This window comes from Odocoileus virginianus, chromosome 19, assembly GCF_023699985.2.
Source record: "Odocoileus virginianus isolate 20LAN1187 ecotype Illinois chromosome 19, Ovbor_1.2, whole genome shotgun sequence".
Classification (NCBI taxonomy): Eukaryota; Metazoa; Chordata; class Mammalia; order Artiodactyla; family Cervidae; genus Odocoileus; species Odocoileus virginianus.
The window spans coordinates 9,874,465-9,897,793 of NC_069692.1; the positions used below are offsets into that span (position 1 = coordinate 9,874,465).

Here is a 23,329-nt window from a genome sequence, read left to right on the forward strand (position 1 = left end):
TTAGCAAGACATTATCCTTTAATGCTAGCTGGGTGGTGTGGAAAGTGAACACAGAAATATATTTGTGTTTCAAATGGTAGTTCCTGTAGTCTACAAGTGAAAAATAAAATCCCAAACTTTGAAACTGTAAGATAGAAAGTTTTCAATGAAGTAAGAAAATTGTATTGTGATCTCAGGGTGAATGTCTAAGCAAAGCTTACATAAAACTCTGGAAAGAAGTTGAACAATGGAAAAGGAAACAGACTTTGGCAATGCCCCAGGAGTCATTCTTGGAAAGAATTAGTCTACCCATTACAGTATTAGCATTAATCGGATTAACTAATACTGTTACCTTATACCTTGAATATATTCAGAATCATGTTTTTAAGTCAAGTACTGAAGTTTTTTAAGGGTCAATGATGAAAATTTCATTAATAAGGGACTTTCCTGGTGGTACAGTGGTTAAGACTCCACACTTCCATTGCGAGGGCATGGGTTCAATCACTGGTCAGGAAATTAAGATCCCACATGCCGTGTGGCCAAAGAAATGAAAACAATTAAAATTTTTTTCCCATAAATCAGAAATGTTTGCCCCAGGTGTTTGAAAGAAGTTACATTTAGATTTGTGGACCAAAGATATTCTGCAGAGATTAGCTATAAAGTAGAGATAAAACAATAACTCATGGCTTCTAGAAAGAGTACAAGGGACTAATTTTGTAAATGATTTTTTCAGAAATCTTAAACACTTCCCTACTTCCCAATTTTTTGCAAATCTTTTTTGGTTTAGCTTTTTATTGCTTGCAAATAAGGATATTTCCAGTTATTTATTGAAAAATATAGTTTTAAGTTAATATTCTTAAAAGTCTACCATGAGTTCAGCAACTATTCATGAGAAATGAATGTGCTTCTTAATTGGTATAAAAATTGAGTGAAAGCAAATTATATTGTATTTGTAGAATATTAGCCTGTTTAGTGGAGAAGGAAATGGCAACCCACTCCAGTATTCTTGCCTAGAGAGGGACTGCAGAGCCTGGTGGGCTGCCGTCTATGGGGTCGCACAGAGTCGGACACGACTGAAGCAACTTAGCAGCAGCAGCAGCATGTTTAGTCAATCATTACAACATAAAGGTGATTTGTTGTATCCAAAGGAATCATAAAAGTGAAAAAGCAAGTGAATTCAAGGTAAGGTCGATGAGAACTAAAAGTGGGTTTAAAAACTGAATTTTAAAAGGTCATTTCATATGTATATCTGCATATAGAGCTTCCTGGCAAAAATGTTAGTGTCCTTCTTTGCTATATATTGTATGTTCAAGTTCTGGGGAAGGAAACAGTTGAACAGTTGAATAGTGTCTTACATAACTATAGACATGACCCTAAAAATGTAACTAAGTATCTTAACTGGATTATGGTATCTGCTTTAATAGTATTTTTTAGTAAGTTATAACCTTATCATTTCTATACTGTGTCAATTTTGAGTTGTTTTAAGAAAATTTTTCTTAAAACGACACCTTTTTAGCTAATGAGAAATGGGTCATACCTACCTTGGCATAAGAGTCAGAATAAAAATGCATTATATGACACCTCCATATTCAAACCAGTTATGAAATAAACTGTTGCTGCTGCTGCTAAGTCACTTCAGTCGTGTCCAATTCTGTGCAACCCCATAGATGGCAGCCCACCAGGCTCCCCCGTCACTGGGATTCTCCAGGCAAGAACACTGGAGTGGGTTGCTATTTCCTTCTCCAATGCATCAAAGTGAAAAGTGAAAGTGAAGTCGCTCAGTCGTGTCTGACTCTCCGCGACCCCATGGACTGCAGCCTACCAGGCTCCCCCGTCCATGGGATTTTCCAGGCAAGAGTACTGGAGTGGGGTGCCATTGCCTTCTCTGAAATAAACTGCTACAATTCATTTATTCATAAGTGTCAGTGTGATGGGATCTAAGAGAAGGAGTTCTGCTATTCTACTTTTCATTGAATACAACACTCCAAACTCTTGAATCAGAAGAGGAAGTGTAGGTTATTCAAAATAATTACTTTTCATATAAATACACTGGTGAACTCATCTTTTGGGGCCACTGATCACCGTAGAGTCCCCAAAAGAAAGCTGAGATGGAACTATGGAAAACTAGTGAAAATTTACATGATAATTTCCCCAGTTAACACTGGGGAAAAAGCCAGCTCCAACATAGGCAAGAACATAGTATGTGGGAGAAACCAGGTGTGTGAGCACAACTTAATACTGTGTGTTCCTAACGGCAGGGGCTAGAGCCTCTTCACTTCAGACTAAAGCTAACTGCAGTACACCAAGATTTGCCAAAATCATTCCTTCCCTCTTTATACGTGTTCCTACTTTCCTCCTCTGTGTATCCCGCATTCTAAATGATATAACTAACTCTCCATAAAGAGGTAAGTTCTTTTACAAATATATAATGTTAAAATCATGTTCTTACCTCAGAGGAATCTTCAGAGGATGGATGTTCTGCTGGTCTTTTTACAGCTTTTGTTTGTTTGAGCTCTTCTAAGAAAAGAGTGCATCAATGACATCATGCACTAAGAAATAATTAGTATTAAATGTCTTGAGAGTAACTCAAATGCTTGCAATTTCTAATCTGAAAATTTGGCATTTTTATTGGAGGCAATACAAGGAAGGTGATTATTTCCAAGATTAACTTCCTGTAGACCACAAAACAGCAAGAGCAACTGTGCCTTGTAACAATGAGGAACATTAGCCCATCTGCTCCAGTAACACAACCAAGGCTCTGTTGTTATGTTCAAAATGGTGTGAAGACTCTCCATGATTCATTCATCAACCCCCTGAAGGAGATTGAACAGGAAACTCACATTGTTGGATACCTATTTTACACTAAGCGTTTTGCTAGGTACTTTCACACACAGTATCTGGCTCAGTTTTAGCAACATCCTGCAAAGTGAGTATCATTTCAGTTCAGTTCAGTCACTCAGTCGTGTCCAACTCTTTGCGACCCCATGAATCGCAGCACACCAGGCCTCCCTGTCCATCACCAGCTCCCGGAGTTTACTCAAACCCATGTCCATCGAGTCGGTGATGCCATCTAGCCATCTCGTCCTCTGTTGTCCCCTTCTCCTCTTGCCCCCAATCCCTCCCAACATCAGAGTCTTTTCCAATGAGTCAACTCTTCACATCAGGCGGTCAAAGTATTGGAGTTTCAGCTTCAGTATCAGTCCTTCCAATGAACACCCAGGACTGATCTCCTTTAGGATGGACTGGTTGGATCTCCTTACAGTCCAAGGGACTCTCAAGAGTCTTCTCCAACACCACAATTCAAATGCATCAATTCTTCGGCTCTCAGCTTTCTTCACAGTCCAACTCTCACATCCATACATGACCTGGAAAAACCATAGCCTTGACTAGACAGACCTTTGTTGGCAAAGTAATGTCTCTGCTTTTTAATATGCTATCTAGGTTGGTAATAACTTTCCTTCCAAGGAGTAAGCATCTTTTAATTTCATGGCTGCAATCACCATCTGCAGTGATTTTGGAGCCCAAAAAAATAAAGTATGTCACTGTTTCCACTGTCTCCCCATCTATTTCCCATGAAGTGATGGGACCAGACGCCATGATCTTAGTTTTCTGAATGTTGAACTTTAAACCAACTTTTTCACTCTCTTTCACGTTCATCAGGAGGCTTTTTAGTTCCTCTTCACACTCTGACATAAGGGTGGTGTCTTCTGCATATCTGAGGTGACTGACATTTCTCCCGGCAATCTTGATTCCAGCTTGTGCTTCTTCCAGCCCAGCGTTTCTCATGATGTACTCTCCATGTAAGTTAAATAAGCAGGGTGACAATAGACAGCCTTGACATACTCCTTTTCCTATTTGGAACCAGTCTCTTGGTCCATGTCCAGTTCTCACTGTTGCTTCCTGACCTGCATACAGGTTTCTCAAGAGGCAGGTCAGGTGGTCTGGTGTTCCCGTCTCTTGAAGAATTTTCCATAGTTTACTGTGATCCACATAGTTGAAGGCTTTGGCATCATCAATAAAGCAGAAATAGATGTTTTTCTGGAACTCTCTTGCTTTTTCAATGATCCATCAGATGTTGGCAATTTGATCTCCGGTTCCTCTGCCTTTTCTAAAACCAGCTTGAACATCTGGAAGTTCTCGGTTCACGTATTGCTGAAGCCTGACTTGGAGAATTTTGAGCATTACTTTACTAGCGTGTGAGATGAGTGCAATTGTGCGGTAGTTTGAGCATTTTTTGGCATTGCCTTTCTTTGGGATTGGAATGAAAACTGACCTTTTCCAGTCCTGTGGCCACTGCTGAGTTTTCCAAATTTGCTGGCATATTGAGTGCAGCACTTTCACAGCATCATCTTTCAGGATTTGAAATAGCTAAACTGGAATTCCATCACCTCCACTAACTTTGTTCATAGTGATGCTTCCTAAGGCCCACTTGACTTCACATTCCAGGATGTCTGGGTCTACGTGAGTGATCACACCATCATGATTATCTGGGTCGTGAAGTTTTTTTTGTATAGTTCTTCTGTTTTATTCTTGCCACCTCTTCGCCTAAACCCCATTGATAATTCTCCCTTGAAGAATGATACAGTCATGGATGTTACATTGATAGTCTTTTTTTCTGCTGATAAAATGATGGTGAGAAAGATTTGGAGGTTATATTTTCCAATATGGCAGCCACTAGCCATGTCTGATTAGTTAAATTTAAATCTATTAAAATTTAAAATGCAGTTCCACAGTCACACTGGCCTATTTCAAGTGCTCAATAGCCACTCATGGCTAGTGTCTACCAAGTTGGACAATGCAGAGAAAACTCCCACCATTGTAGACTGTTTTATGGGAAAGTGCTCATTGTAGATTTGCAACAATTAGAAGAGATGGCAATTTCATTGAATAAAACAAAGGTGGACTTGACAGAAAAATTAATAATTAGATTGAGGAAAAATTATTTCAATATCAAATGATCTTTCATCTGTGACCATTGCCTACGATGGCCTTAACTTCCCTTCAGCCTGACTGAACTTTAAGCAGGCTTCTTCCTCTGACCTTCTTTTTCTTAGACCACTGCTTTTAGTTCATAGTTTAATCAAGTCATGTCCTACCCTTGTGACCCCACTGGCTGTAGCCCTCCAGGCTCCTCTGTCCACGGAATTCTCCAGACAAGAATACTGGAGTGGGTAGCCATTTCCTCCTCTATGGGAGTTTCCTGACCCAGGGATTGAACTCAGGTCTCTTGCATTGCAGGCAGTCTCCCGCATTGCAGGCAGATTCTTTACTGAATAAGCCACCAGGGAAGCCAAGAAAACTTGTGAATTATTTCTCTGCCCCTTTGAGATGCCCTTTAAAAGCCTCTTGCAAGTTTTACAACCCAAAAATATCTTTCTCCATGACCTGGGAGCTATCTCTTTAAAATGTAATCCTCAAAGCGGGTGCAGTGGGAAGACCCAGAGGGATGGGATGGGGAGGCAGGTGGAAGGGGGGTTCCGGACGGGTGGAGGGGGACACATATACACCGGTGGCTGAGTCATGTCAATGTATGGGAAAAACCACCACAATATTGTAAAGTAATTAGTCTCCAATTAAACTAAATAAAATTTTTAAAAAACATAATCCTCAAAGGAGATGGCACCTCTATCTCCCAGTTCCCTGGGAGGGAAGAGCCTAACTTCAGTGGACACCTTCCTCCAAGTTACAAAATTACCTTATATGATAAAAGTAGGAGGAGTTTATTATTTTTTTTATTTGGTTGAAGCCAGTTAGCAAACACAGATAACCTATGACTTCCTCAAACATTCTCCAGCTTCCCCAACCCTTAAGAAACCTACCTACTCTCCAGCAAAGTTGAGTTCAGAGTCAGTTCTGACATTCAGAGTTAGTACTCCCCTAATGCAATAGCCTTGAATAAAATCTTTTTTGCCTATTTAACTGGTATAATTTTTGCTTTGAAGGAAATTTTCAGAAAGTGAAAATAGTCGTTCAGACTACTGTTTCAGTTTATACCAAAAACACTTTTGAGGTTTTTTTTCCTAAGGCCAACCACCTGTTGAATGATCTACACAGGTAATGACAGTTATGTGTGCAAAATGAAATAGTTTGATTGCAAAGGTAAATACAATTCCAGGATTGAAGGATTCAGAATTGCAATTATGTGTAGCTAGGCCTGATACCACTTCAGTGGTACACAGACCTGTTACCCAGTCAAATTGATCGATCATATAAACCTGATGGGAAAGGAAGCCAAGCTTTTAGATCCGTGAACACTTTCTTCTGGAACATGTTCTTCCTCAAAGTGAACATCAAAGTACACTCTACCTAGGCTTGGAAAGGTGGAGTTGGGTTCACTGGTGGGTCATTCCAGTGATCTGTTTCCATTAGGATTTGCAGGCTCAGTCAAGGCCACTTCTAGCCCAAATCTAGACTCCCAGTCCTTCCTCCATTTTATATTCTCTGCAAATTTCAGGGAATTAATCATCATGTCTGTGGGCTGCTTCTCAGCATTTTGCCAAACCTGAATCACTATTAATACAAAAACACCTGCCTCTCAGACAGTAAATCCAATAGTTTGTAGAGAGAAGGCTCTTTGAAAGGATTTTTTTCCCTTTCTTTGAGACATTTTAGGGTATTTCCTTTCACTTACCACCTGAGCACCAAAGGGCGTCAGCGAATGTTGACTCCACACAGCTCTCGTTCCTGGCTCACTACCACTTTTTTGAAAAAAAAAAAAAAAAAAAAACCTAGATTTTAAAGAAGACAACTGGGCTTCTTTGGTAGTAAAGAATCTGCCTGCCAATGTAGGAGACACGGGTTTGATTCCTGATCCAGGGAGATCCCACATGTCATGGAGCCTGTGCACCGCAACTATTGAGCCTGTGCTCTAGAACCCAGGAGCCACAGCTACTGAAACCCACATGCCCTAAAGCCTGTGCGCTGCAGTAAGAGAAGCCACTGCAATGAGAAGCCTGTGTACCACGACCAGAGAGTAGCCCCTGCTGACCGCAACTAGAGGAAGCCCTGTGAAGCAACAAAGACCCATTCCAGCCAGAAATAAATAAATAAATAAGTGTGTGTGTGTGTGTGTGTGTGTGTGTGTGTGTGTGTTTTTAAGAAAAGAGATGGCTTTGGTGGGGTGGAGGTGGGAGTGGAGGTGGGCATGGAGGAATCACACTTTCATTAGAACTAAAGATAACTGATGGAAGTCCCAGGTGGTGCAGTGGTAAAGAATCTGCCTTCCAATCCAGGAGACGCAAGAGACATGGGTTCGATTCCTGGATCGGGAAGACCCTTGCAGCAGGAAATGGCAACCCTCTCCATATTCTTTCCTGGAAAATCCCATGGACAGAGGAACCGGGTGGGCTAGAGTCCATGGTGTTGCCAAGAGTCAGAGCGGACTGGGCATGTGTGCGCGCATGCACACACACAGATACCTGATTATATATATATGTTTATACATTTCTGATGCTTTATAATTTTCAGAAACTTTTCATGTGAATTCTTTAAGTCCTCTCAGCAGTCCTGTGGGGTGGGTTTTAACATCCTACAAGAACAAAGCGAATCAGGAAGTTTGGGGATCCCAAGCGGCAGAGTTTACAGAAGAGGTGCCTGCTGCCCCTGCTGCCCCTACTTCTCACCGCCCTTCTCTGCGAAACACGCTGGTTTGTGCCTGGGCTCCGACCACGGACCGAAACCACTGCCCCCACGGTCTCTCACAGCCTCTTTGTGGGAGCCTTTTAGGCCTTATCTTCCAAGAGTATCCTCTGCACATGCCTCTGTGGGCCACACCCTCCTTGGTCTCTGGGACACTAGACTTTTTTGTTTCTCTCTTGCTTAACAAGTTGTTCTGTTAAGGATGTAACCTCTACCTCAGAGCTTCCCAACTGGCAGGAGGCAGAGAGACATTGATTGCTTTACCCAGAGTGTGCCTGCAAGTACAGAACCTCCTGGCTGATGGCTTTCGTTACAAGCACATTTATTTTGTGATTTGATGCCAAGCCACGGGTTGCCAGTCTGTGAGTTACAGACCTCATGGACTGTAGCCCTCCAGGCTCCTCTGTCCATGGGATTTTCCAAGCAAGAATACTGGAGTGGGTTGCCATTTCTTTAAGGGCCACCTAAGAAGAGTGGGTCCTAAAGTATGCTTCTCTCGTCAGCAGCATATGGAACTCACTTCCAAGGCCAAGTTGCACATCAGTTTTATCAGCCCAAAGAGGGGAGTGCATACCTCCAGAGACAGCTGGTGGTGGTAAGGAAGCCAGGAAGGAATTCCTTCCTATGGGCACAGGAATCAGAGGACCAAATTCACTCTCCAAGTATATTAGTGCCAACTCTACTTTTAGTAGTCTCCAAGGTAGCTGCAGGATGACCACCCTAATAAGACAGACTTGCTCATCAAGAGAAAAATTCAATTGGAAATCCCACTCCAGAGAAAAGTCATCATTCAAAAAGATACATGCACCCCAATGTTCATTACAGCACTACTTACAATAGCCAAGACATGGGAAAAACCTAAATATCCACCAAGAGATGAATGAAGATGTGCTACATATTTACAATGGCATATTACTCAGCCATGATATAGAAAGAAATAATGCCATTTTCAGCAACATGGATAGACCTAGAGCTTTTCAGACTAAGTGAAGCAAGTCAGACAGAGAAAGACAAATATCATATGACAGCACTTATATGGAGAATCTAAAAAAATGATACAAATGAACTTATTTACAAAACAGAAACAAGTTCACAGACATAGAAAACAAATTTATGGTTACCAAAGAGGAAGGCTGGGAGAAGGGATAAATTAGGAATTTGGGATTAATATATACATATTATTGCATATAAAATAAACAACAAGTACCTATAGCACAAGGAACTATACTCAATACTTTATAACAACCTAAAAGAGACAAGAATCTGAAAAAAATAGATAAATGCATATGTAAAAATGAATCACTTTGCCCTACATGTGAAACTAAAACATTGTAAATCAACATTATATTTATATTTCAAGCAAGAAAATTCAATTGGATTCAAAATCCATTTTCACCTTTGCAATTTCCTGTTACATTTGTCTTCAAATTTTTTAAGAAGGAAGGGTTGATAGATTCTTTATGTATAATTTTAAACTTCATAAACATTTGAGTGGTTATAAAAATTTTGTTATTACCTATCTAAGTAAAAGGAAAAGGCTCCTTGCATCTTACCAATTCAATGAATATGAACTTGGGCACACTCCAGGAGATGGTGAGGGACAGGGAGGCCTGGCGTTCTGCAGTCCATGGGGTCATAAAGAGTCAGGCACAATTTGGCGACTGACCAACAATAACATTTGAGTGAAACATTTCTTACTGTTTATAATGATCAAGAATATGAGAATCAAATTCCCTGAGCAAAAACACCTTGTCTGTTTTAAAAGTAAATGGTAAGTGGATATTCAGAGCCCGGATCCTACCACATACCAGCTAAGAGACCGGAAGTCCAGCAACAACGTCATCTAGCTTTTCACCAATTTTGATTCTCAAGCCAAAGTGCCACAAGCCATAGGGCCCACAGTGTCCATCTCCACCAGAACTGTGCGGCACAGGAGGACCATGGACTCCAAGAGCAGCAGGGCCCTGGCCTGGAGCAGCAGTAAAAGCACCTCCAACTGAGCCTACTCCAGCTCAGAAATTCCCGGAGATACCAAGCTGGTAGAGAAAGGCTTTGCAGCAGATGTTAACCCAAGCGTCCAAAGCCTGACAGTGGTTGGGCTCCGCATCCTCCTGCTGACAGCAGGGGCAGGTTTAACCTGCCCGTGATGCCCTGGCTCTGATCCAGCTGAGGTCACCAAGGTGGCAGATTCAGACAGCCACCTGGGCCCTCCCTCATTCCTCATCTCCTCCTCCTCTTTCCCTTCAAGCAAACTTTGCGCCCCCATGAAGGAAAACCCTCCTTCCATCTCTCTGCCCTTCTTCTTTTTTGAATTAATTATTTGGCTGCACCAGCTCTTACTTGCGGCCTATGGGATCTAGCTTCCCAACCAGGGATCAAACACCGGCCCCCTGCATTGGGAGTGTGGAGTCCCTGGACCAGCAGGGAAGACCTCTTCCACCTCTCTGGCCCCACTGGCAAGGCCACCGACTGGATCCTACTGGGTATTTGTGATGGAGATGCTGAAGACCTGCCAAATGCTGCCGCCATCTGCTCTGTTCCTTCGTTGCTGCTCCTCACTCCCTGAAGTTTCCAGCAAAGGTGGGGGCTGCTGCAGCCCCTCCTGGCCTTAGAGAAATTCCCTACCCCTCCCTGGAGGCTGTGTCCAATGGATGATGGCTCGCCAGTGGCGTCTCTTGGGCTCTAGCTCCTGGAGAATGCTATGAGTTTATATTTTTAACATGGTGCTCATGAAGAGATACATATCATCTTTTCCCCAAGATGTGGGGAAAGTTTTCTCACTATCCAAGCCCTGCTATGGTGTGTGTCTAAACCATGCTGTATATTCTGCTGCCCGTGACTTCATTCAGAGGGATTTGCAAGAGGAAAAAGGAAATGGAAGAGATCACATATAATTAGAAAGAAATCCATTTCAAACAAAATTTAATATTAAAAAGTCAGCTTACATATTTTATAAATTCAATATTTAGCATTCCTACTACCTTTATTTTATTACAGTTGTGCTATAAAAAGAAGTTATTATGGATTGAATTGTGTTTTCCCCATAAAAACATATGTTGAAGTCATAAGCACCAGTTCCTCAGAATATGACATCATTTGGAAAAAGAACCATGGCAGATATAATTAGTTAAGCTGAGGTCATACTGGAGCAGGCTGAAGCCCTAACTGAATATGACTGGTGTCTTGACAAAACAAGGCTTCCCTGGTGGCTCAGTAAGTAAAGAATCCGTCTGCAATGCTGGAGATACAGGAGATGCAGGTTCAATCGCTGGGTTGGGAAAATACCCTGGAGGAGGAAATGGCAACCCACTTCAGTATTCCTGTCTGACAACTCCCATGGACAGAAGAGCCTGGAGGGCTATAGTCCTTGTGGTTGCAAAGAGGCAGGCACGACTCAGCACAGAGCTCAAGGTACATGGTACCTGAAAAAAACAATGGGCATTTGAAAACAGAGAGATACACGGGAAGAATGTCATCAGATATCCGAGTTATGCAGTTTCAAGAAAAAAAAAACACCCAAGAGCCAAAGACTGCTGAGGCAAGGAAACTACCAGAGGCAAGGAAAGATTTCCTTCATAGATTTCAAAAGTACCATGGCTCTGCCGACACCACCGATTTTGGACTTAACGCCTCCAGATCGTGAGACAATAAATTTCTGCTCTTTTAAGCCACAATTTGTGGTACTTTGTTATAGAAGCTCTAGGAAAACCAATACATAAAGTAATGAAAAATTTTACCATGTCCATATAGACACCCCTAAATCTCTCACAGCTTACCCACAGCATGTGATGTCCCACACAAATGCTATTTTCTATGTGTATTACTGTATGTTTAGAGTTGGGAAATACATTCCTTCACCTTTTCTGAAAGGATTCACATTTCCTAGGAGCTATCATCATCGGCCCTCCTCTCAGCCAATTCAGTCTTTAAAAAAAAAAATTGCCATGCCCCGAAGCATGTGGGCCCTTAGATTTCCAACCAGGTGTCAAACCTGTGCCTCCTGCATTGGAAGGAGGAATCTTAACCACTGGACATCAAGGCAAGTCCCTTAGTCATCTCCTTCTTGCTGAGTAGTCTTACCTACTCAATTTATATCTGAAAATTTATTGCTTCAATTCTGTGTGTCCAAGCCCAGATCTCTCTCCTGAGCCCCAGACCACAGATCCACTGTTTCACAGAACTCAGAGTCTCCACCATTACTCAAAACTTCAAGACCCAAGTGACATAATGCAAGGTATTCAGAGTGACTTGAGTTTAGACTTCTAAGAGAAATTTGGAGACAGGTGCCTGGGCATTGCTTCAGGGCATAGCTCAATCATTTTCCCTTTTTTAGATGGAGATTCATCACTAGTTTCTCCCCTAAGTCCAGCTCCCGTCCCAGTGAAGACTGTGTTAATAACCATTCCTGAGGAATAGCATCACCTTTAGGAGCCTGAAATGCTGCTGAGATGAAGTATATAATCTGTGAGAATTCATCCACGCTAATATAGAGTCTGATATGCCACATGGAATAAAGGGCCAGTTCATGATGTTAAAGAGAAATTATTCACCAGACTCTGGTTAAAAGTAGCAGGACAGGTTTTACTTAAGCTACTGCAGAAGGGGAAAGAGACTTCACTGTGGAGCTGAACTAAACTTAGCAAAACAAAAGGCAGGAGGCTTTTTAAATGCTGGATGTCTGTGTCTCTATTCTTGCCCTGCAAAATGATCATCTGTACCATTTTGCTAGATTCCACATATATGCATTAATATATGATATTTGTTTTTCTCTCTCTGACTTATTTCACTCTATATGACAGTCTCTAGATACATCCACGTCTCTACAAATGACCCAATTTTGTTCCTTTTCATGGCTGAGTAATATTATATTGTATATATGTACCACATCTTCTTTATTCATTCATTTGTTGACAGACATTTAGGTTGCTCCCATGTCCTGGGTATTGTAAATAGTGCTGCAATGAACATTGGGGTACCTGTGTCTTTTTGAATTCTGCTTTTCTCTGGGTATAGCCCCACTAGTCGAATTTCTGGGTTATACGGTAGTTATATTTTTAGTTTTTTAAGGAACTTCCATACTGGTCTCCATAGTGGTTGTATCTCCATATGGTTGTATACATACAGCCATAGTGCATATATGCATACATATAGCTGATTCACTTTATTGTATAGCAGAAATTAACATGACATTAGTCCAGTAGTCATGTATGGATGTGAGAGTTGGACTATAAAGAAAGCTGAGCACTGAAGAATTGATGCTTTTGAGCTGTGGTGTTGGAGAAGACTCTTGAGAGTCCCTTAGACTGCAAGGAGACCCAACCAGTCCATCTTAAAGGAAATCTGTCATGAATGTTGATTGGAAGGTCTGATGTTGAAGCTGAAACTCCAATACCTTGGCCCCCTGGTGTGAAGAGCTGACTTATTTGAAAAGAACTTGATGCTGCGGAATATTGAGGGAGAGAGGAGAAGGGGACGACAGAGGATGAGGTGGTTGGATGGCATCACTGACTCAATGGGCATGAGTTTGAGTGAACTCTGGGAGTTGGTGATGGACAGGGAAGCCTGGCTGCTGTGGTCCATGGGGTCGCAAGGAGTTGGACACAACTGAGCAACTGAACTGAACACAACATTGTAAAGCAAATATACATCAATTAAAAAATAAATTTAAAAAATGCTGAATGTGCTAAAGGAACATTACTAAAGGACATTAAGTCATTTGGTCAATGAGATTAGGCCATCTGTGTCTGCTAACTGGCACCTATGGAAGGTAGGCCCCTATTCTCCCTAAGGGACTAGGAGACAAGTGTCCCGTCCTTGATGATTGCATTTTAAAGGGTTGGCTCCCAGATTCTTGAGAAAGACATTCCTGAGTTATAGAAAATATGATCTCAAAGAGACAGAGAAAAGATTAACAATGGCATGTTTCCAAAACTCAATGCTCTTTAAAAAAAAAGTGAAGTCACGGGCCTGTAGTCAAATTTTTGCTAGAACAAACAATAAATTCTTCAGGCAGTATTGAGTTTTCCCAGGCCTGGCATTTTAAGGGAGCTGGGATTGTCATCCTAGAAACACAACCTTAAGCTAATAGAAATTGTATTAGTGTTTGTTCAAGGCTTTTAGTGTGAAGTGTGGATAAAACCATTTGTGCTAAAAAGTACAGTTCTTAGAGGCAAAGTCTGAGGTTTAGTCAAGAAGAGGCCATAAAGAATAAAGTGAAAAATTTTAATTTTTCATGTTTAATTTTTCAGACTTATGCTTTTTGTGAAAAGCAAGAGTCAGACTCAATAAAGTTGAGATGTCTATTATCACTAAATTCCAAAAGATAAGTTTAATCCATAGTGGTGGACTATGATGTTGAGAAAGGAGTTTATTCAGAAAGTAAATGATGAAGCTTCTGCTATCTGTGTGTTTGGGTTGCATCTTTTATTGTAAGTAGGCAAATAGACTCTGTCCTCACCTAGGTATGTTACCTTGAGATACATTTTGTGCTCTAAGGAGATGCCAAAGCATTCAACAAAACATTGATTTCCCACCATGTTCTAGGGACTATTCAAGTCTCTGAGGATACAGTAGTGAACAAGACAAATAGATCTCTGCCTTTAAGGGGCTCATATTCTTTTTTAAAATTATTTTTTTTATTGGAGTATATTTGCTTTACAATGTTGTATTCATTTCTACCCTACAGCAAAGTGAATCAGTCATATGTATACAAGCACCCCCTCTTCTTTGGAGTTCCTCCCCATTTAGGTCACTACAGAGTCTGAATAGAGTTCCCTGCACTGTATAGTAAGTTCTCATTAGCTATCTATTTTATACATAGTACCGATAGTGCATATATGTCAGTCCCAGACTCCCAACTCACCTCACCTCCTACTTCCTCGGTGTCCTCACATTTGTTCTCTATGTCTGTGTCTCTATTTCTGCTTTGCAAAGAAGATCATCTATACCATGTTTCCAGATTCCACATATATGTGTTAATATACGATACTTGTTTTTCTCTTTCTGCCGTACTTCACTCTGTATGACAGTCTCTAGGTCCATCCATGTCTCTAAAAGTATGGAACACTTCATAAATTTGCATATTATCTTTGCTCAGAGGCCATGCTAATCTTCTCTGTATTGTTCAAATTTTAGTATATGTGCTGCCAAAGCGAGGACTAGGGGGCTCACATTTTCATGGTGAGAAATAGACAATATGTGAGTAAACAAGTACGTTAGAACATTTTATAAAAAGCTACTGTAATTTAGGACTTTCTGGGTGGGCCCATGGTTGAAAATCTGCCTACCAATGCAGGGGACGCTGGCTTGATCCCTGGTCTGGGAAGACCCCGCATGCCACAGAGCAGCTAAGCCCACAGGCTGCAACATCTGAGCCTGCCTGCTGCACGGGCTGAAGCCCATGCACCTAAAGCCTATGCATCAGAAGCCACCGCAATGAGAAGCCTGGGCACCTAAACTAAGGGCAGCCAGCGACAAGACTGGAGACCCAGTGCAGCCATAAATATATACAGTAATTAAGTAACACATCAAATACTTAAAAAAATCGTTGTTTAGTCACTAAATCACGTCTGACTCTTTTGTGACCCCATGGACCATGGCCTACCAGGCTCCCCTGTCCATGGGATTCTCCAGGCAAGAATCCTGGAGTGGGTTGCCATTGCCTTTTCCAGGGGGTCTTCCTGACCCAAGGATCGAACCTGAGTCTCTTGCATTGCAGGTGGATTCTTTACGACCGAGCTACCAGGGAAGCCCTGTGACCGTAATTTAACCCAAACAGGGTGATGTGATAAGTGTGAACCCCCAGGAGGGATCTGCTTTATGTTTGGAGCTCAGAGAACCTCTCTGAGCAGACATTTGAGCTGGAGTCGGAATGATCCTGTGGTTGTACAGAGATCTGGGGAAAGAGCATTCTGGACAGAGGGCACATGTGTACATGCCTTGACATGGAAATAGTTTTTGTGAGTTTATGGAACAGAAAGGAGACACTAAAGCATAGTGAATGAGCAGAGATATGGTTGAAGGAGAGCCAGGTCACATGGGACCATAGAGGCAGTGCTGAGGAGTAAGTGCATTGGAAACTCAGGAAGGATAGATCCATCTGTCTGTCTATCTATCATCTATCTATCTATCTGTAATCATTTTGATTACCTGTATAAAAGAATGGTAGGGGATAAGAGTGGAAATAGGAGAGCAGATTTGAAGGTATTAGAAAATCTGGAGAAAATGTGATGCAAGTTTGTCCTAGGGTGGTAGCTTCAGGGAGGATAAGATTGATGAGATGAACTGATGGAGATGAAAATGAACAAGATCAGGATATATTTGAAAGGGGAACTGACTTGTGAATGGATTAGATAAAGGGAAAGGAAGCCACACTGCCTGATAGCTTAAGGAATATTTCCAGGGAAAAAATGAGTTAAGTTGAAAAGGAAATGTCAATCAGGCCCTGCATGTATGAATCTAGGAGTCAGGAAAGGGTTCAAGTTCAGGGTGTCCACTGGGGAGCCATCAACACATAGATGATATTTACGCACATTACCTTTAGGAGTCAAGGAACACAGAACACAAAATGGTGATATTTTAGACAAATGGGTGGATGAGGCAAATATAGCTATCTGTTATTTATTACATTTAATAGTAGTTGTTATTATGTATTACATTATATGCATTTTATAGGCTATATTTTGGGCTCCCCATGTGTTGCTGGTGGTAAAGAACCTGCCTGCCAATGCAAGACATGTATGGGACACTGGTTCAATCACTGGGTTGGCAAGACCCCCTGGAGAAGGGAATGACCATCCATTCCAATATTCCTGCCTGGAGAATCCCATGGACAGAGGAGCCCTGAAGGGCTAGAGTTCATAGGGCTGTAAAGAGTCGGACACGATTCAAGTGACTTAGCATGCATGCACACATACTATATTTTATTTTATTTTTTTTTTTTATTAGTTGGAGGCTAATTACTTTACATCATTGCAGTGGTTTTTGTCATACATTGAAATGAATTAGCCATGGATTTACATGAATTCCCCATCCCGGTCCCCCCTCCCACCTCCCTCTCCACCCGATCCCTCTGGGTCTTCCCAGTGCACCAGGCCTGAGCACTTGTCTCATGCACCCAACCTGGGCTGGTGATCTGTTTCACCCTAGATAATATACATGTTTCAATGCTGTTCTCTTGAAACATCCCACCCTCGCCTTCTCCCAGAGTCCACAAGTCTGTTCTATACATAAAATGGCCCCTGCACACACTTATAAATGTGATGGGAGAAGGTTGAGAGACCATGCCATTACACTTTATATTTTAAGGTGTTGTAATCTTCAATAGTATTTGTCAGTTTCTCAAATCAATTAGTGTTCCATGTGCCAATAATGGAAACAGAACACTTAGTGGTGTAAGTCATCTCCAGGTGCATTTCTGCCTTATTATGCAACAAGTATAATAAATGCAATAACTCTTAGCTGTCACTCACTTCTGGATATAGGAGGGTGGAGCAGAATTTCTCCTCTGGTTCATCAGAGGCTACGGCCGTTTATGATTACTGTGCATTTGAAGCAATGCTCTCATGGCACATTCCCAAAGAGAGTCAGGCTGGGCCTGTCACAACCAGTAGGGAGTTCAGCCCTGGTTTGCTTATGCCCAATCTCCATGGCTCATATACTCTTAAAAATTCTCCTTTATATGAGATTGAATTATTACCCTGCAGCAGGTCAAGCAATTCTAAAATTCAGCCAACACCGTTCAGATCGTGGAGCTGTTTATTTGTAAAGGTGTCTTTCTTGTTGGCCTTGTGCTCAGCCACAGTATAACCATGCCCAGCTGCTGCAGTTTTAACATCAGTGCCATTTCATAAAGATTACTAGGCACTCAAAATCTAATAAGCATTTTATGGAATTAGAAGGGGAAATTATGCTTCTCATTCTTGGTGGTTGGATTAAATGATCATTTCCTCCCAAATTTAATGTTTTATTAATTTGAAATCAATGCTACAGATTACTGCCCAATAGAAATTGTCTTAGCCAAAAGGACTTCTATTCTTGCCTAAATGTCTCAGGTGATCAAGAAAGTTCAATTCTTTGACACAGTTTATTCTAAGGGAGCATAGTGGTTTCATGCTGATTTATTCCTAGTACGTAAAGCAGTGGTGGCACATAAAACCAAAAATATTAAATTACAAGCTTTGGATGAGGCAGCTATAGTTTCAGATCTCAGCTCTGCTTCTTTAAAGCTGTGATATAGGAAATATTAACCTTGTAAACCAATACAGTAGAAGCATTTATCTGTTACAGGTCAGTTACACTTCAAAAACAAACTCATCGAAAAAGAGATCAGATTTGGTCAAAAGGTACAAACTTCCAGTTTTAAGTACTAGTGATATGATGTATAACATGATAAAGATAATTTAACACTGCTGCATTGAAAGTTAAGAGAGTAAATTCTAAGAGCTCCCATCACAAGGAAAAGATTTTTCTCCATTTCTTTTATGCTGAACCTAAATGAGATGATGGGTGTTCACTAAACATATTATAATCATTTCATGACAGATGTCGGTCCAATCATTATGCTGTAAACTTTAAACCTATACAATGATATATGACATTTATATCTCAATAAAACTGGAGGGGAAAAAACATTAAAAAAGTAGAAAAGATTTTGCTGTGTTTCTTTTTTAAAGAAGGGGTGTTTTTGCTTTCTTTTACAAATGTATTTATGTTTTTGTTTTTGTTTTTTTTTGGCCAAGTTGGTCCTGGACCAAGGGATCAAATTCATGCCCCCTGCAGTGGAAGCATGGAGGCTTAACCACTGGACAACCAGAGAATCCCTTTGGCCATGTTTCTATAGCTTAAAGGGACTTCCCTAGTGGCTCACATGGTAAAGAATCTGCCTGCAATGTGGGAGACTGGGGTTCGATCCCTGGGTCGGGAAGATCTCCTGGAGAAGGGAATGGCTACCCACTCCAGTATTCTTGCCTGGATAATTCCATGGGCAGAGGAGCCTGGTGGGCAAGGGGTTGAAAAGAGACACAAAGCGACTAAAATTTTCACTACTTTCACTACAGGTTAGAATAAATATGAAGATAAAATTTTAAAAAAAAACAGCAAATAAGCACAGGACGAATGACCATATTAAAATCAGCATTTTGTGACCTTTACTGTAATAATTTATTCAGAGATTATTATCCGCATAAGCTAAAATAATTTAACCACCAAATGTCATATTGAAATTTAACTAGATGCTGGACTTTTATAAAATGTTATCAAATCACCTTTGGGGTAGTAGGGGACATTTTAATATGGGCTGTATGTTAATGATGTTAGTAATGATGTTTGGTTTTGTTTTGATAATATTTTGATAGTGTTGTTATGCTATAAATCTGTTTATCTCATAGGGCTAAGTAGGGATAAAATGTGAGTGCCTAGGAGAAGAAAATGGCAACCCACTCCAGTGTTCTTGCCTGGAGAATCCCAGGGACGGGGGAGCCTGGTGGGCTGCCGTCTATGAGGTCACACAGAGTTGGACACAATTGAAGTGACTTAGCAGCAGCAGCAGAACAACATTTGGCAATACTGAGCATCCAATCCATGGTGGTCGGGGAAAATTTTATTGCTATTTATGGTGGGTTTCTTCCTCATACCTCTCACCCCAAGAATCTCATCCACTGGGGCCACTAGAAGAACAGTCTGAAGCTTCCATCACCTCAAATAGGTGACTTCAAACAAAACAAGACTTCAGAATGTCAAGTACTTCAAGAAGGATCTGGAAGAATAAGTGACCCAGTTCCTTTCTATCCCGCCTCCTCCCATTCCCTGAATCCATAAAGATTCTGTGAACTGAGGGGAGAGAGAGGCAGAGGAACAGAAAGAGTATAAGACTTGAAGTGTCCCTGGACCATACCTACCTGAAACCACCACTGCCTGTCCCCTCAGGACCTGGCTTGAGAATGGCCTGCTCGTGAATCCCTAACTAATCCCTGTGCCATGGTGCACACCTGGTGTATTTGTAACAAGAAAAATGCTCCCTATTTGAGGAATTTTGAACTGATCTAATTTGCCTTGAAATGACATTTTCTCTGCACTTGGAGACTTGAGATAAAATCTGACAGAAAAAACAAAATTACATTTTGTGTACCTTAGTCTGTGACTTAAAACTTCCTACTAGCAATAGGAATTTTAACCTTTATAATAGCCAAAATATTTCTCTGGTCTAATTTCTATCCAGTAGCCATATTTCTACCATTGGTGTCATAGAAACAGAATTTATCTTTTATCCAATCACTCTTCAAGTACTTTAACATGAACATTTGTCTCTCAAATTTTCTCTAAGTTAGTATGGCTAGGCTTATTAATCATTTAGCACATAAAATGATTCTAGGCCCTTCCACTGTAGTTACTGTTATCTGTACATACTCAGGTATATTTGTCTCCCTTAAAAACCAATGCTCAAAACTGGGTTTTACATTTAATATGAAAATTTTATCCTGCTGGGGGGAGGATGAATTGGGAGACTTGGATTGACATATATATATACTATTGATACTATGTATAAAATAGATAGACTATATCTATTTATAAATATATAGTTTGTGTGTATAAACTAATGAGAACCTACTATATAGCTCAGGGAATGCCACTCAGTGCTGTGGTTACCTAACTGGGAATGAAATCTAAAAAATAGGGGATATATGAATACATATAACTGATTCACTTTGCTGTACAGTAGAAACTAAATATTATATAGCAACTATACTGCAATAAAAATTAATTTTAAAATGTATCTTGCTAAATGGGACTAATCTTTTCTGACACTAAAGTCATAAAGAACTTTTAAAACAATAGGAATACTGTTCTAAGTAAAACCAAAAAAACATAACCACAGATTGAGTGTAGTAGGAACTCAAATCTTAAATGATTTTCTCTTCCCTTCATTCTGAGCTTTGTCATCTCTTTTGGACTCTTCACAGATGCTAACATTTATTGTGTTTATTATAAAATAATTTTAGCAGTCAGAAAAACTGCTCCTTATATCTATTTATAAAAATTGGTTATTTTAACAGTTAAAAATAGGTAATTAAAGTGAATTACATACCATTTTATTTACATTTTTGGAGATTACAGAGTGTCTGTAAAATCTTACGAGCAAATGGCAGAGACATTGGCAAACTCCAAATGGAAAATCAGTCTGTTCAAAATGTTTAAAAAAAAAAAAAATGAAGGGTTTTGTCTTCTCCACGGCTCTGCTGCTTTACACAAGCAGTGACTCTGGGTTTCTGGTGGCTGTCAAAGCTGATTGCATGTTAGGTAACATAATGTTAGTGTTAGACTTACGACTTAGTGCTTTAACAACTTCCCCCAGTGTAACCATCTTTCCAGATTTTTCAATTTGCTTGAATGGCTTGCAAGCTGACATCTTCATGCTGTCCTCATTACTAATTTAAGTCCAGCTGGCAAAGCGCATTAGCCTCCTGCACCAGCAGTGCCCAGAAAGAACCCTATAGATGTGCAGCAGTAGCTAGAGGGGCCCCTGATCCCCTAGGGACGTTTCTTTTCACTGACCTTGTGGTGCATGGTCTGATTCTAAGCACCAGTGCAGCGTGGCCTCATGAGCTGGGGAAGGGATCAAGATTTACAGGGTTTATTCCTGCCTTTGCAGCAGATTTCTTAACAGCTATTGTGTATCAGCAAAATTCAGTAGTTTAAATCATCCCCATTTAGTAATGAAACAGTTTTACTGGGGCTTGAAAGCTTCCACTTGCTCACGTTCAGGTCTTCCATTTATCCAACTCTCCATCCACTTTCCTTCTTTTTAAGATTTAAAAAAACTATTTTTATTTATTTGTTGGGTTTCCAGTTGTGGGCTGCAGGATGTTTGCTGTAGCATGTGGGCTCTTTCATCGTGGTGCGTGGCCTGGCGTCCTTGCTGGGGCAAACGGGCTTCTCTCTAGTTGTGGCAGGGGCCCAGGAGCTGCAGCACACAGGTGTAGTTGGCCCATGTCACGTGGGATCTTAGTTCCCTGTCCAGGGATTGAACCTGCCTCCCCTGCATTGGAAAATGGATTATTAACCAGCGGGCCAGGGAAGTCCCTGCCCACCCATTTTCAATGACTTTCCTCCTCTGTTACCTCCATAGCTATTTTTGTTTATTTTGTTCTATCTACTTTCAATTTTAGCAAAATACATATGAAATAATGTTACCACCTTAAGCATTTTTAGAGCTTCCCTAGTAGCTCAGTGGTAAAGAATCCACCTGCAATGCAAGAGCTGCAGGAGACATAGGTTCAATCCCTGGGTCTGGAAGATTCCCTGGAGGAGATCTTGGCATGGCAACCCACTCCAATGTTCTTGCCTGGAGAATTCCATGGACAGAGGAGACTGGTGGGTTACAGTCCATAGGATCGCAGAGGGTCAGACACGACTGAAGCGACCGAGCACACATGTACACACATAAGCATTTTTAAGTACGCTGGTCAGTGGTGTTAAGTACATTCATATTACTGTGCAACTAACCTCCAAAGTCTGGCAACTTGCAGAACTAGAGCTCTACACCCATTAATCAACAATTCTCCATTCATCCGCCTGCCCTCACATCCGTCCCCACTCCTGGCATGCACCATTCTTTCCGTCTCTATGAAAGTGACTGTGTCATTTAAGAAGAATCATATAAGTGTCTGTCCTTTTGTGACTGGCTTACTTAGCATAATGTCCTCAAGATTCATCCATGTTGTAGTATGTGTCAGCATTTCTTTCCTCTTTACGGTTAAATAATACTCCTTTGTATGCATATACAACATTTTGTTTATTCATTCACCCCTTGATGGACACTTGGGTTATGTTTCCCTTTTAGTTATTGTAAATAATGCTGCTATGAATGTGTATACAAAAATCTCTTCAAGACCCTGCTTTCAGTTCTTTGAGGGTACATAGGCAAAAGTGGAATGGCTGGATCATAAGAAAATTTTATTTTTAATTTTTTAAAGACCACTTTACTGCTTTCTGCAGCAGCTGTGTGACTTTACATTCCTGCCAACAATACACAACGGTTCCAATGTGTCCACATCCCTGCCAACACTTGTCATTGTCTCTTTTTTTCTCATAGTTGCTGTTATGGACTGAACTATGCCCCCTCAAATTTCGTATGTTGAAGTCCCAGCCGGTATCTAAATGTAACTATATTTTGAGATAGGGCCTTTTAGAGGTAATTCAATAAAAATGAAGCCATTAAGGTGAGCCTCAAACCCATCTGACTAGAGTCCTCGTAAGAAAAGGGGATTTGGTCATCCAGAGAGAAACCAAGGATGTGCACACAGGGGAAAGGCCAGGTGAGGACACAGTGAAAAGGCTGCCATCTGCAAGCCACAGAGAGAGGCCCTGGAAGAAACCAAAGCTGCCAACACCTTGGGACTTCCAGCCTCCAGAAATGTGAGAAAACAAAGTTCTACTATTAAAGCTCCCCAGCCAGTGGTATTTTATTATGGCAGTCATAACAAACTAATACAGTCCCCACCCTAATGGGTATGAGGTGGCATCTCATTCTGGTTTTGATTTGCATTTCCCTAAAAATTATGGGGAGCATCTTTCGATGTGCTTTTTGTGTATGTGGCTTCTTTTGAGATATATCTATCCAAGTCGTTGGCCCATTTTTAAATTGAGTAGTTGGTTTCTTTGTTGTTGAGTTGCAGGAGTTCTTTGCATATTCTAGATGCCAACTCCTTATCAG

The 23,329-nt window shown here is 40.9% G+C and overlaps 1 non-coding gene and 1 pseudogene across 1 annotated transcript; both read right to left on the reverse strand.

Annotated features, from left to right (window-relative positions):
• Window positions 1-9,460, reverse strand: part of LOC110128233 (acyl-protein thioesterase 1-like) — a 29,488-nt pseudogene extending 20,028 nt beyond the window's left edge.
• A 5,208-nt stretch (window positions 9,461-14,668) lies between these two features.
• LOC139029744 (U6 spliceosomal RNA) lies at window positions 14,669-14,775 on the reverse strand. The gene has a single exon (XR_011481949.1). It is a non-coding gene; the product is annotated as a U6 spliceosomal RNA (small nuclear RNA).
• Window positions 14,776-23,329: the final 8,554 nt, after the last annotated feature.